Raw genomic sequence first — 15,477 nt, 5'->3', positions numbered from 1 at the left:
AAAAAAAATTTTTTTAGAAAACAGAACTTAGAAGAGAAGTTAAGATATAAAAGTTCAACCCCGAAGTTTCAACTTCTATCTAATAGGAATTCCTAAATGGGAGGACAGAGAATATAGCAGAGAGGGAGAGAAAAGTAGTGAAAGGAAATTTCCTAAAATTGAAAATAATAGCTCTCAGGATTGAAAATTCTCATTAATCCTTTTGGTTGATTGTTTCCAAACAGGGCTACAAACAATACCCGCAATACCAGATGGCTTTTGTGATGAGACTCCTAATTTCTTTCAGCAATAAGTAGAATCAATTTTTCTATATTTAAACCTGTATTTATCCTGAAACTTTCTTTGACCAATAGAATGTGGTCAAAGTGGGATTTGGTAGCTTCTGAGACTATGTTTGCTGTAGCCTTGTAGATCTGACTTAGCCTTTTTTGGGAAAGCCAGTTGCCATGCTGCAAGGAAGCTTAGGTTAGACCATAGAATGAGGAACACCATCTGGAGAAAGAAGCTATGTGGAAGAGCACCGAGGCAACAAAGATGTGAATGAAGTCTTTGTCCTTCCAGCCCACCCCAGCAGCCAGCAGTGAACCCCACTGACCTCTGTGGAGCAAAACAGCAGCCCCATCAAATCCTGCACTATTTCCTGACCAACAGAATGATAAGAAGTAGTTCATTGCTATTGTTCTAAAGTATTAACTCTGTGAGTGGTATGTTTTAATACTATCGATGCTTCTTCCAAGGCCACTATTTGGACATATCCAGGATATTTTAACAAGTCCAATGATAAATAGAGATCCGAGAAGATTCCAAAAAAGAACAGTTATGTATAAAGAAATGAGAATCAGAACTGTATCAAAGTTTTCATTAAAATCATTAGATTCAATAAGTCTATGAGCAATGCCTTAAGAGTACTGAGAAGAAAACTAAATCTATATTCTGTATCTAGCCAAAATGTCAATCAGATGTAAGTGCAAAATAGATTTATTTTTGGACATAGAAAAATAAAAAAGTTTATCATGACCCATAGATTGTGTTGAAAATACTACCAAAGGGTATATTACAACAAATTGAAAAAGTAATCAAAAAAAGAAAGATATGAAATATAAGGAAAAATAATGCTAATCCAAGAATGCAATGAAAAGAAATCTCAAGGGGCACCTGGGTGGTTCAGTCAGTTAAGAGTCTGAACTCCTGATTTTGGCTCAGACTACGACATCAAGGTCATGAGATTGAGCCCTGTGTGGGGCTTCACACTGGGTGTGGAGCCTGCTTAAAGTTCTGTCTATCCCTCTGCCCACCCGACACTTGCACATGTACTTTCTCCCTCTCTCTCTAAAGAAAAAAAAGAAAGAAATCTCAAGTTGACAGCAAGCAGCAGTCCATAAAACAACAGCTAAAACTTGTAACAGGGAGTCACAGATTCTAATAAGAATGTCTTCAAGAAGAAAGTAAGTTATTTGTTAAAAGCATATAATTAAATAGCTAGATTTTTTTCGTCTTTTAAAAATAGAAAATCATACTCTAATAAAAGATAAAGAAAATGAGAATGAAGATCTAAATGACTCCTTTTCTCCCACTTTCTCCTGTTAATTTGTTTTTTAGAGATATTTTCTTTGAAACAACACATTTAGTTACATAAGAATACATGTCATATTTTCCAGGGGAAAATTTTATTTTTTATTTTGAACTCGCCTATATGGTTTGAAACTTTATTACCAAGTACATATGCTACTTATACAAGTAAGAAGTAAAAAGAGGTGAATGGTGAGTTAATTAATTCTGTCATATTAGTTTTGGATAAACCAATTGGAACTGAACCCAAAGCATCTGCTAAGGTACTTGAATTAAAAGGAACTAAAAACCAGAGGGGGGAAAATGCTTTTCATAAGATACAAACATCTTTGACTCACTCTTTCCAAATATCCTTTCCAAGTATCACCAGTTCTAATAAAAGTTGTTTGTTCATGCATGGTTGGAGGTCAATAGGGCAAATCACTTTTTGATCACCGTGAAATGAAATGGTTCCTATATAATAAAGCTTGATTTTTAAATCTTCAAACTATGAGCATGGATATCAATAGCACCTATATGCAGGCTCAGACTCCAACTTAGATATGCAGGAAAATAAAATAAAATGACAGATGAAAGAAGGCAGTGGGATTGCTGTTGGGACAGAACCACCTCAGTCCCAGAAGACAATGTTATTGCAAAACAAAGGCCTCTAACAAAGTCCCAGCATTTAACTGTGAGGTGTGGGAGGTTACGAAGATGAGAAAAGAGGACCTAGAAGATCTGGAAAGGAAATAGAAAAAATAAAAGGGAGAATAAGAGGAAAAAGGAGCAAGAGAAAGAAAAAGGGAAAAGAAAGAAGAAAAACATTTAGAGGGGAGAAAATAGGGCTGTACCTAACATTCAAAGCAAAACTTATGGCAGGGAACATCAGTGCTCATTCTCCTACCTTCCCACAGCTACCACCCTCAGACCCAGGCAAGATTTGGTTCCTGAGTTTTAAAGATCCCTGCACTGGTCCTCCTCCATCTTATGGGAGCTCAGTGAGGAGGGCTAAGTGGACATGGTCTCTTAGAATCCATATCCCCACTTCTACATCCCAATCAGTAAATTTTCGACCCTAGAAATCCCTACACAAATGGCCCCAAAATGTCATGTAGGCTTCCAAAGTCTACATGGACACATTCCCTGCACCATCTCCTGGAAGACATTCTATACTTCTGATGTTTGTACTTCTAGCCCCGACGGGTGGCTAAAAAGTAGCCATAATCCCATACTAAAATGTAGTAGGGGTTTGTAGCTGAGGTTTGGACATGGGCTGAGTTGTCTACATGGACGTGCACGAGATTCTTCAATATGTTAGTTGGAACTGGGGCTGGAGGAAGAGAAAAGGAAACAGGAGCTAGCAGTCAGGGGCAGTCTCTTCCAATCATATTGACAGAGAACCTATCGAATTGAAAATTCTAAGTTAAAATTGCACTTTCCAGGGTGTTATGAATGAAAATTTGTCAAGTTAAGAGAATGGAAATGATTCTGCTTAATATGTTACTAATTTCATTATTTGAAAACTATTATTTATTTAAATATATGATATGTGATTTTCCAGCTACACTCTCGCTCTGAGCCTGCAAGTCTTATAGATGAGCCATAGAATAGAGGCAGGATAGACAAATAGAATTTATTTTTATGTAAATAGAGTATAATTTGCACAAACAGACATACACACAAACACACGAGCAAGTATCTTTAGTACATCTCTATATAACACGGCATGGTTGAGATCTGTAATATACCTTAAAACATAACATAAATGTGACTATGTTTAGTGTTAGATGCTTCCACATACAGTTACCTGGTTTAGTAAGTTACTAAAAATGGCAGATTGTGGTTTCCAAAAAGGGCACAACAATAGTTTTCATTCCACATGCTCCTCCAGAACCCCGCCTTTGGAACAAGAACCTTGATGGAGCATTGAGAGGTAGAATCTATGTCTCCTCTTTGAACTTGAGTGAGCTTTTATGACCTCTTTAACAAAAGAGTACAAAAAAGCAGCACCATGAGTTATTTAAGAATAGAACATGAAAGGCAGTACAACTTCCTCCTACCTCTCTCTCAGGACACTCACTTTTGGAACCTAGTCACCACACGCTGCAGAAGACAAAAGGTCCTAGCTGAGGTCCCAGCCAATAGCCAGCACCAACCACCAGACTTGAGGGAGCAACCCTTCAGAAATATTCCAGCCTCTAGAACATCCATTCCAGCTGATGCAAAGTGCAACAGAGATGAGGAGTCTCCTCCAAACCCTGTCAGATAGTTGCATTCTGAGCTAAATTATTGATTGTAAATTACTTTCATTGTTGGATGAAAGTTTGGATGCTTTATAAGGCACTAAGTTTTGGATGCTTTATACTCAGCAATAGACAAGTAGACCCTAAGCATGAAATAATTTTCTTTTAAAATATATTATTGTTACATTGGGACGCCTGGGTGGCTTAGTTGGTTGGACAACTGCCTTCGGCTCAGGTCATGATCTCGGAGTCCCGGGATCGAGTCCCACATCAGGCTCCCAGCTCCATGGGGAGTCTGCTTCGCTCTCTGACCTTCTCCTCGCTTATGCACTCTCTCACTGTCTCTCTCTCAAATAAATAAATAAAATCTTTAAAAAATAAAATAAAATAAAATAAAATATATTATTGTTACATGATATATATCTCACTTTTAAAAATAAACTGAAAAAAGGATAGCAACTTAAGCAGAAATTGAGTTATGTTTCTTTCTATATGTATAAGAGCCTTCACTCTATTTAATAATTTTTATGTTTAAATCTAATTAAATTCAATCAAGGACAACCTCACTGATTAGGATGCCAATATTAAAAAACAAACAAACAAACAAAACAGAAAATAAGTGTTGTCAAGGATATGAAGGAATTGGAATCCTTGCGTGTTGTTGCAAGAAGTAAAGGAAGTAAAATGATGCAGTTACCATGGAAAAGTATGGTGGTCCCGGTGTCCCTCAAAAAATCAAACCACCATATGATCCAGCAATTTCACTTCTGGGTATGTACGCAAAATAATTGGAAGCATGGTCTTGAGGAAGTATATGTACACCCAGCATTATGCACAATAGCCAAAAGATGGAAGCAACCCAAGTGTCCATCAGTGGATGAATGGAGAAAATAAAATGTGGTATATGCAAGCAATGGAATATTATTCAGCCTATATTATAAAATAAGAAATTTTTTCACTTGGATATAGTTGACCCACAATGTGATATTAGTTTCAGGTGTACAGCTTAGTGATTTGGCAAGTTTATCCATTATCTATGTTCACCACAAGTATAACTACCATCTGTCCTGTTACATCACTACTACAACATCACTGACTGTATTCCTTATGCTCTGCCTTTTAATCCTGTGACTTTCTTATTGCATAACTGGAGGCCTGTATCTCCCTCTCCCCTCCGCCCATTTTGCCCAACCCCCTGCTCCCCTCCTCTCTGGCAGCCAGCGGTTTGTTCTCTGTATTTATAGGGCTGATTCTGCTTTTTGTTGGTTTATTCACTTTTTCTTTAGATTGCACTTACAAGTGGAATTATATGGTATTTGTCTTTCTAGTCTGACTTATTTTACTTATTTTACTTACCTTAATACCCTCTAGGTCCATCCATGTTCTTTCAAATGATATGATCTCACCCAAGAAAGGAAATGCTGATGCCTGCTATGACATAGACAAAGCTTGAGGATTTTATGCTGCGTGAAATAAGCCAGTCACAAAAATACAAATACTATGCGATTTCACTAACATAGGGTATCTAGGATAGTGAAATTCATAGAGACAGAAAGTAGAATGTTCGTTGCCAGAGGCCAGGGGAAGGGAGGAATGGGAAATGGTTCTTTAATGGGTGTACAGTTTCAGTGTTCCAAGATGAAAAGAATTCTGCGATGGGTTGCACAACAAAGTGAGTATACTTACTACTTGTCTGTAGACTTAAAAATGACCAATTTAAAATTAAGATGGTATATTTTATGTTATTTGTATTTCATCACAATTAAAAAATTTTTATTTAATCAAGGGTTTTTTGGCTCCATGTCTCCAGAGTTTCCCTCAGTCTTATTCATTCTCATATCATATAGACACAGCCAGTATTTATTATAGAATAAGATCATGCAGAATTTTCTCCTAAATTGGAATAAGCAAAATTGCTCATTAAATCTGGCAACATTATCATGAAATTTAATAGCCGGTCCCAAAACAGTTGATCAAATAAATAAGGAATCTGATGATTGATTGTTCACTAATCACAATGGTGCATTTCAAAGCCAATATGGTGGGGCATGTAACATCTTTTTAAAACTGATGGTCAAGGATATGGTTGGTGTTTATTTCTATTAAAGTTCAATTCTTGTAGTCAATTATAATTCATTCATATATAATATTTCATGTTTGAAATATTTACAAACTGGTACTTATACAGTTATGTAGATGTGATCCATTAATATTTATAGTAGACAATTACAATTTTCAAAAATGTAAAACATGCTTTCTTCATCCTGTACAGCAAACCGCTTTCTCATTTTACATTGCTGAACAAATTAAAAATATTTTGCAATTATTTGCATTATTAATTTCAAAAAAGTGTTATCAGTATTTCTATAGGGAATTTGTAACTCTCAGTTCACACAAGCTACATGTCCAATAGACGGACTTTTTTTTTTAATACTCAGAAGTGGAGTGGAGGTCGGGATAAAGAGGAAAATCATACTAAAAATAAAAATCAGTATATTGCTTCATTAAGAAAAAATCATGTAAAAATTATAATGAACTGATTTGAACTTAAAATTGTTCCTAATGCCTTTGATTTGTTTACATAGGGCAGGAAAGTCATTCCCATCAGAGCCACCTTCCCAATGACAACACCGAATTAGAGTGTTTCATCCTAAATAAATTGTTGACTTTAGCCTTCTACCTTAATATTTAGAAATGACACACAGAAAGAAAGAAAAGAACTTCTACTCAGAATTCTCCAAGTTAAGATTTCATCTTTCCAGGAGGAATAATTTTGAGTTTTGCCAAGCAATTTTTAAAATAATAGCACTTTCTAATATTTTCCAGAGCTATGTTGTATCTAAACATACACAATTTTTGCAAACAAATTTTATTTTGATTTCAAAATAAATCCAGCCCTTTTCTTGTATTTCTTGAACACTATGATGAATCCCAGCAATTATTATTAAAATCCTCCCTTTTTCTCCCTTATCACCTGCACTATCACATACATGAACGATTCCTGGACCTTTCTCCTCAAATCCCCCAAAAGTCTCCTTCACTATCTTCAGTGTATATGACCTTTCCTACTATTTTTCTTAAGATTCATTTTTTAAATTTATTCTAGAGAGAGAGAGAGCATTAACTGTGGGGGGAAGGGTGGGCAGAGGGAGAGGGAAGAGAGAATCCTCAAGCCATCTTCCCGCTGAGCCCCGAGTCCGATGCCTGGACCCCAAGATTATAACGAGCCAAAACCAAGAGCCAGCATCTCAACCGAGTAGGCCACCCAGAAGCCCTGACTTTTCTTACAATTTTTAACCTATCTTCTTTCTCCTAGCCCCTCATTACAGAAATTGACATTATATATGAATACATTATATATAAATTGACACTAAATTGTTTTCCTTCATCCTCCCACTTTTCCCATCTCTTTCTCTCTCTCCCTCTCTCTCTCTGCCTATTCTGTTCTCTCTCCAAAGCCCAGAGAACTGGCAAGACATTTTTGAGGGGGGAAAATGGCTGAGCAAGACTGCAAGCATGAGAAACTAAACATTTTCATACACCAGTAATTTTTAGTCTGTTACATTCTCATCGCCACAAAATTTATTGCCCTTTCAATAAAAATATAAAGGTGCTCACGAAGAGTCTCTAAACTTAAAATCCTGAAGCCTTCCCTTCATCCATACCATAATTTTCAAATAACATCTGTAGCAAGAGCCTGATAAATTGAAGGTTCTCTCCACTTCTTTTTCGGTACCTCAGACAGCTTAAAACCTAGGGAAAAAAAGAGAGTTAGTGTAAGTGTTTTTGCTCGACACATTTCTGCTTTGGAGAGTTGGAGTGATTTGGATTGAAATTTTGGCCCTCGGTACCATGAAATTCCCGCCCATGATGCAAGGCCCAAGAAACATCTGGGGTCTTTGCGAAACGAGTCTTTAAATCTTCATCTCCCCGCGCGGCATGCACAAAGGTTACACACTATGATTTAATCAGCTGCCTTTAGAAAAACACTTAGAATTCGAACGTACTGGAACCAGTCGTGGTGTTTTGAAAGTCACAGCAGGACCACACTTACACCCTGGGACAGCACTCAGGCAAGAGTTCTTTCTCTCTTCTTACAGTTCCTCTCTTTGTGCAAAGTAAACTTTTCTTCCTTCGGTCAAAAGGACATTGGATGGGCTGAGTTGAAAGCACCGTTCTCCTGTCTCATGAATCACTTAGTGACTTGGTTCCACATTAGGTCACCACAGAACACAGACTGTAACAGGAACACATAAAAGCTCCACAAGGGGAGGGGAGAGACGCTGTTCTGGAATATCGTTGCCAGAGTAACATAAACCTTGTGTGTTTTCACAAGGAAATGAGTCACTTGTTTCTGTTGGCTAAAACTCTGTTTTCTTTAATTTCATATTTTAGCTGTCTAATATATGCTGAAAGAGCCCAGGGTTTCCAGTCTTCAGATGAAGATAACTTGCTAATTAAAAGCTCAACAGAGGGTTTGCATGGTAATTAAACAGAACGGGATAAAAGGAACACTCAAGCAACCAGGAGCACATGGCAAAGGCAAGGGTGAGAGCCCTCAAACCTTAATCAGTTCTTCGAGAGCGGGAGCCCTCAGGGTGGGGGCACAGACAGGCTCTGCACGGTGAGATAATTCAGAAGAAAATAACAACTAGAAATAAAATGTACCAAATTCAGTATGTTAAAAAAATAGTCTATTCAGACAAAATCAGGATGTATTTGCCTTGAATTATGGGGCTATTTATTTTAAAGTTTCTTTATCATTTGGAGGGTTTAGCCTTAGAAAGTATTAGAGCAGAAGTTGAAAATGCAAATGGTTTCATGGCTTTGGTCAGCTATGGGATAACCAGGTGGGATGGGGACCATGGCACTTAGGTGACAGGAGTCTGTGAGCCCAATTCAGCCTGTGGGGTTCTAGACCAGGCCCTCTATTCTACAGTACCAAGAAACACATTATTCTTCAGTTTCATCGGAAGACTGGCTTTCTTCAGAATAGTTGCACTGATAAAGATGTCAATATCAATTCTATCTTTTTAAAATTAATACAGTTGTAGGTATTAAGCCTCTAGTCCTAGCCTTCAGCACTCATGTGCGATACCTGTTCGGGTTCCTCCTTTGTCTTTGCTCCCCGAAATACGTGACCATTTGGGAGTACTCTGGCTATTTCTTTTCTCCCTGCTTTTCGTGACACTTTTTTAAGCAAGTGGTCAGTGCTCCCTGTCTCTCACGCTTTGGGGCCTCTTCCTGCACAACCTCTTCCCCTAGAATCCTGTCCTCAACTGCCCACTTTGCTGGAACTTCTGACTTCCTCAGCACCATGTCTAATGGACTTTTTCAGGCCTCATTCCCTTTGGCCTCCCTTCTGTATTAGTCTTCCCTGGGGCCACACTTTGTCTGTATTGCTCGCCTTCATTGCTTCCCCTCCCAACAAACTGTTACTTTTCCTCTTAATTCTTCTGTCCTTTGATGACTTCCATATTTCAGTTACACAAGTGTGGTCTTTCCTCCTAACTATTTCTGTACATTTTTACTTAATACGCAGTATACCACTCCAACATAGTATTTTTTTTTTTAACTTTTACGTATTTATTTTAGAGAGAGCATGCGTGCATGCAAACAGGCGAGGTAGGGGGAACACAGGGAGAGTGGAAGCAGATGCCCTGCTGAGGGCAGAAGCCATTTGTGGGACTCAGTCCCAGGACCCTGAGATCATGACCTGAGCCAAAACCAAGAGTCAGATGCTTAATCAACTGAGCCACCCAGGCACCCCTTCAACACAGTATGTTAAAAACCAAACTCCCTCTCTTCCTCCTCTAAAGCAGCGTCTTGCCTGATTCCATTCTTTCTGCAAATGCCACTATCACTGTCTCTGCAAGACAGTCTCAAGCCCCAGAGAAGTCTTGGATTCTTTCCTTCCTCTCTCCTGCACATCTGATTTGTCACCAATTTTGTTGTGTCTTGTGAAGTAATCTGTTTTGGATCCATGACTTCCTTCCCAACGCCTCAGCCAGACATTTGTCCAGAATCTGTTATCACTCACACCTAAGTCAGGACAACAGTTTCCTACCTGGTCTCGGCCTGCCGTTTGTCAGGGCTGCGACCCATCCTGCCCACCACAGCCGGACATGTTTTACTTACACCTCCACTGGGCGGTGCTGAGCCCTGCTCCAAGCTGCCAGTAGCATCGTGTGCCTGGAGGAAGTTCAGCATCACAGTCTCTAATGCCCTTACTTTATCTTCTCCATCTCCCACCTGAAGTCCTTCCCTCTGATCTGACCTGTGCATTGCTCCATTCCCTCCCTTTGCTCCCTCTTGCTGCTCAAACAACGCCCCTTCCTATTTTATTCCTACTCATGATCTTGGCCCATCTCGTCGGCCGTCTCCTTGCTGATCATACAGGCACATCTTGCCATATTTTAGCTTGTAGTTATTTAATCTTTCATGTGTTTGAGTCTTGTCCTCATCAAGGATTCTTAGCATCCTAAAGGGAAGAAGTATGTCTCTGCTTCATGCCTCCTATAGACACAAGGATATAGCTACAAGTAGGTTTTCTGTAATTATTTCTTGAATAAGGATGGTAATTATCTTAATAATGTCATCCACAGCTACTAAGTTGTACACCAAGCTGAATATTTTTAATACATTTTAATGAGTGTGTTTTCAAGATTTTTATAACTTCTTTTATAGACATCATTTGTTCATCTTTCATGCATGTCTAAAAGATTTAAGATCACTAATTAAATGTCTAATCAATTTGCATCATAATTAACTTCATCTAAATCCTTATTTAGCATCCCTGTTCTTTCTTTTTCCCTTAGACAAATGTTTTCCTCCCAGAGATTTTTTTCCCTAATATCTTTATGTTTCTATTACATAGACTTGATGAATTTTCATTGTTATTAAACTATAGTTTAGTTTTTAGAATTCAAACTCAAAAAGTATAAAATGTATATGGTGTTCCATTTTTTTTTCAGTTCCCTCTTCTTCCCATTTTATTAACATATTTACCCTTCTAGAGAATTTTTAAGTATGTTTAAGCCAATATGACTCCTTTTTTCACCTACATTTCTTCGCATTTCTTTTACACATTTTGCAGCAACTTGCTGTTTCCAATTTACAATGTATCGTGAAAAAATCTTCCACGATCATTTCAATAACAGTCTGGCATTCTGCAGGATGACATATTGTAATTTGTCGAACCAGTTCCCCAGTGATAGACATTCAGGTTATTTCCAACCATTTATTATTGCACAAGGTAGAATGTATTCTTATACATAAACTTTTTGCATATATGCAAGAATATGACTACAGTGATTTCTGAGAAATAGAGTTTCTGAGTCTAAGGCTATATACATTTGTAATTTTGACAGATACTACCAAATGGCCCTTTCGAATATAAGGAACTATTTTATACCCATACAAATAATGCACAAAGTATGTATTTCTTCAAAGTCTTATCAATACAATGCATTATCAAACTTTAAGGGTTTTGCCAGTTTCATAGGTGAAAAATTGATTGAGTAGTTTTTAAATATCACCTTTATGGAGGTATAATTTATATAATAAAATTTATTTTAAGTGTACAATTTGATGAATTTTGACAACTGTATATGGTCACGTAGCCACAACCACAAATGTAATAAGAACTTCACCATCACACACACATGAAAATTCACTCATGCCCTTTCATAGATAATCCTCTAGTCCCATTTCCAATCCCTTACAATCACTAATTTGCTTTTAGTTATTATTGTTTTGTCTTTTAAGAACTCCACATAAACATCACATGATATATATTCTTTTTCTGTATTTCTTTTCCTAAGCAAAATGTTTCTGAGCATTATCCATGGTGTGTGCACTAATCTTTCCCTCCTTCTTGTTGCAGAATAGTATTGTAATGTAAGGGTGAGCTGAAATTTGTTTATCCACTTACCAATTGATGGGCATATTAGTTATTTCCAGTTTGGGATTATTATTAAGAAAGCCATGAATATTTGGGTATGTGTTTGTGTGAAAATATGTTTTAATTCTCTTGGAAACCTTGGATACACTAGAAGTGGTATTGCTGAGTTTTATGATGTGTATTTTTAACATTGTAAGAAACTGTCAAATTGTTTTCCAAAGTTGCTGTATCCCTTTGTTACCCCCACCAGCCACGGGTGAAAGCCATTTGCATCATACACTTCCCGATACAAAATATTGTCTGTTTTTAACTGTAGTAATTTTAGTGGATATGTAACAGTAATTGAGGCTTTAATTTGCTTTTTCCTCATGATTATGATGTTGAGCGTCTTTTCATAAGTTTATTTGTCATTCACATACCTTCTTTGGTAAAACGCGTATTCAGATATTTTGTCCAGTATTTATCATGCTATCTTCTTATTGTTGAGTTTAAATATTCTTATATATCCCAGTTAAAATTTATTATTTAAGAGATATTTTTTAAAACTTTTTTCCAAGATCTGGTTTGCCTTGCTTTCTCTCTTTCTTTCCTTTTTTTTTTTTTTTTTTTTTTTTTAGTAGTGACAGAGAGCACTAGTGGGAGGAGAGGGGGAAGCAGGTTTCCCGCTGATTAGGGAGCCCGATGTGTGGCTGGATCCCAGGACACTGGGATCATGACCTGAGCCGAAGGCAGCCGCTTAACTGACTGAGCCACCCAGTCGCCCCGCCTTTCTTTCTTAAAAGATTTATTTGAAGAGCAAAATATTCTAATTCTTTATTTTAATGAGGGGCTATGTAACCATTTATTGGTTTATAGTTTGTGCTTTTGGTTTTCTTCAGATCTCTGCTAACCAATGTCATATAGGTTTTCACCTATATTTTCTATGATACCATATACAGTTGTCAAACCAGAAGTTTACTAGTTTAGCTTTTATATTTCTATGATCCTTTTTGAGTTAATCTTTGTGTATAATGTGAAGTAAGGGTTGTGTTTCATCTTCTTAGGTACAGAGAACCATTTGCTTTAGCACCCTTTATCGAAAAGATGATATTTTCCCTGTGTGATCTCCTTGACATTTTTGACTATATATTTGAGAGTCTGTTTCTGGACTCTATTTTCTTTCATTGCTCTATGTGCCTATCTATATACCAATATTATACTATCTTAATGACCTTACCTTTATAGTAACGCTCAAATTCAGATTCCATAAGCCCTATAATTTTGTTCTTCAAAAGCATGTTGGTTATTCTAGATACTTTTTATTTCTAGATGCATTGTAGAAACACCTAGTGAATTTCATAAACACTGCTACATTTTTATTGGGATCATGCTGAAATTATACGTCAGTTTGGGGAAAATTGACATTTTAATAATATTAACTCTTCTAATCTGTAAAGATAGCCTTTCCCTTTATTAATTTAGATCCTTTGTTTCTCTTGGCAATATTTTATGGGCTCTCTTGTACAGATTTTAAATATTTAAAAACCACTTAATCTTCAATATTTTATTTTTTATGCTCTTCTAAATGGCATTTTCATTTTAATTTCCAATTGTTGATAGTATAAAAATGTATTTCTTTTTTTATATTGGCCTTGTATCATATAAGTCATTGCTAAATTCACTTATTAATTTTTAGGTAGATGATTATGTTATTTGTAAATAGAATATTATTCTTTCTTATGTGTATGCTTTTACTTCTTTTCCTAGCCATATTGCACTAGCTAATATCTCCAGTACCATTTGGGAGAAAGACATTCTTCGGTCTTTCACCATTAATTGTGATGTAGGTTATAGGGTTTCATAAATTCTCTTTTTCATATTGAGGAAGTTCCTTCTTATTCTTACTGTGCTGAAAGATTTTTCATGAATGAATGTTGAATTTTGTCCAATGTTTTTAATGCATCTATTAAGATGGTTTTAGGGCTTTTCTTTTTTAGTCTGTTGATGCTGTAAATCCCATTGATTGACTTACAAATGCTAAAACAACCTAGCTTCTCTATGATGAACACCACTTGGTCACAATGGATGCATTATCCTTTTTATTGCTGGATATGATCTACCAAAATTTGTGAAAGTTTATTGCCTCTATGTCCATTAAGTTTGGTGGTTTCTAGTTTTTTTTTTTTTTTTTATATTTTGTTTATTTATTTGACAGACAGAGATCACAAGTAGGCAGAGAGGCAGGCAGAGAGAGAGAGTGGAGGAAGCAGGCTTCCTGCTGAGCAGAGAACCCGATGCAGGGCTCTATCCCAGAACCCTGAGACCATGACCTGAGCGGAAACCAGAGGCCCTAACCCACTGAACCACCCAGGCGTCCCTCTAGTTCTTTATTTCTTGTCTTTTTTGGGTTTGGTATTAAGGTAATGCTGGCCTCATAAAGTGAATTGGGAAGTATTCCTTTCTCATCTGTTTTCTGGAAAAGGTCGCATAGAAATAGTGGGGTTTCTTAAAACTAAACATTTGGTTAATTAACCAGTAAAACTTACTAGACATACAACTTTCTTTTTGGACAAGTTTTAAACTACTATTTCAACATTTTGAGTAGGTTTAGGATTATTTTTGTGTCACTCATGAATTGGTTCATTTTATCTTAACATCACATTAATGCCATGAAGTTGCTCATACTATTCTCATCTTTTAAATACTTGTAGAATCTGAAATAATTTTACCTCTCCCATTTTTTATATTGCTTGTGTTTTATTTCTCTTTTTTCTGAGCAATATAACTAAAAGTTTATCAATATTATTAATCTTATCAAAAATCAAACTTTGGTTTCATTGTTTTTCTCTGTTATCTTTCCATTTTCTACTTCAAAGGTTCTGGATTTATTTATTTATTATTTATCTTTATTATTTCATTCTTTTGTTCACATTAGGCTTTATTTACCTTTCTTATTCTAGTTTAAGATTTAAGCTTGGATTGTTTATTCCAGAACTTTCTCCTTTTTTAATATAAACGCTTAACAGTATAAATTTCCTTTTAATAAATATTGCTTTAACTAAATCTAACAGATTTTATTTTGCTATGTTTTACTTTCATTCAGCTTAAAATATTTTTTAACTTAACGATTGTGATTTCTTCTTTGAACCATGGATTATTTAGAAATGTGTCAATTCATTTTCAAATATTTAGGATTTTCAGATATCTTCCTGTTCTTGATTTCTAATTTAAAACTTTTTTGGTCAGAAAACATGCTTTTTATGATTTCAGTCTTATAATTACTGACACTTGTTTTATGTTTTATGGTCATCTTGATAAGTGTCCTGGGTCCATTTGAAAAGAATGTATATTTTTCTGTCAGATGGAGTGTTCAATGTTAATTAATTTAGGCTGTTTGACAGTGTTGTTTGACTATTACATATCATTTCTGATTTTCTGTATACTTGTTCTATCAACTACTGAAAGAATATTAAAATTTCTACCTATAATTTTAGATTTATCTATTTCTCCTTTGTGATCGATCAGTTTATGCTTCATGCATTTTTACTAATTAGTTAGCAGGTATGCACATCTAGAATTCCTATGTCCTCTTGATAAGCTGACTTGTTTATTATTGAAAAAATGTTCTTCTTTTCCTAATATTGTTCCTTATTCTCAATTCTACTCTGTTTGATATTAATAAAGCCACTCCAGCTTTTTTACTTTATAAGTGTTTGCATGGTCACTTTTAACTGTGTTTTTAGATTTTTGGGTTTCTTACAAACAGCATTATCAGTGGATCCTGAATTTTTATCCAATCTC

At 36.0% G+C, this 15,477-nt stretch overlaps 1 long non-coding RNA gene across 1 annotated transcript; it reads right to left on the bottom strand.

Annotated features, from left to right (window-relative positions):
- Nucleotides 1-5,158: 5,158 nt before the first annotated feature.
- LOC116596726 lies at nucleotides 5,159-8,007 on the bottom strand. Its single transcript, XR_004288289.1, has 3 exons — nucleotides 7,849-8,007; nucleotides 7,460-7,547; nucleotides 5,159-5,222 (listed from the first exon to the last, which is right to left on the bottom strand). It is a non-coding gene; the product is annotated as an uncharacterized LOC116596726 (long non-coding RNA).
- Nucleotides 8,008-15,477: the final 7,470 nt, after the last annotated feature.

The sequence above is a fragment of the Mustela erminea genome, chromosome 8 (assembly GCF_009829155.1).
Source record: "Mustela erminea isolate mMusErm1 chromosome 8, mMusErm1.Pri, whole genome shotgun sequence".
Classification (NCBI taxonomy): Eukaryota; Metazoa; Chordata; class Mammalia; order Carnivora; family Mustelidae; genus Mustela; species Mustela erminea.
Note: the sequence above shows the minus strand (reverse complement) of the source record. Positions and strands in the feature narration are given on the sequence as shown.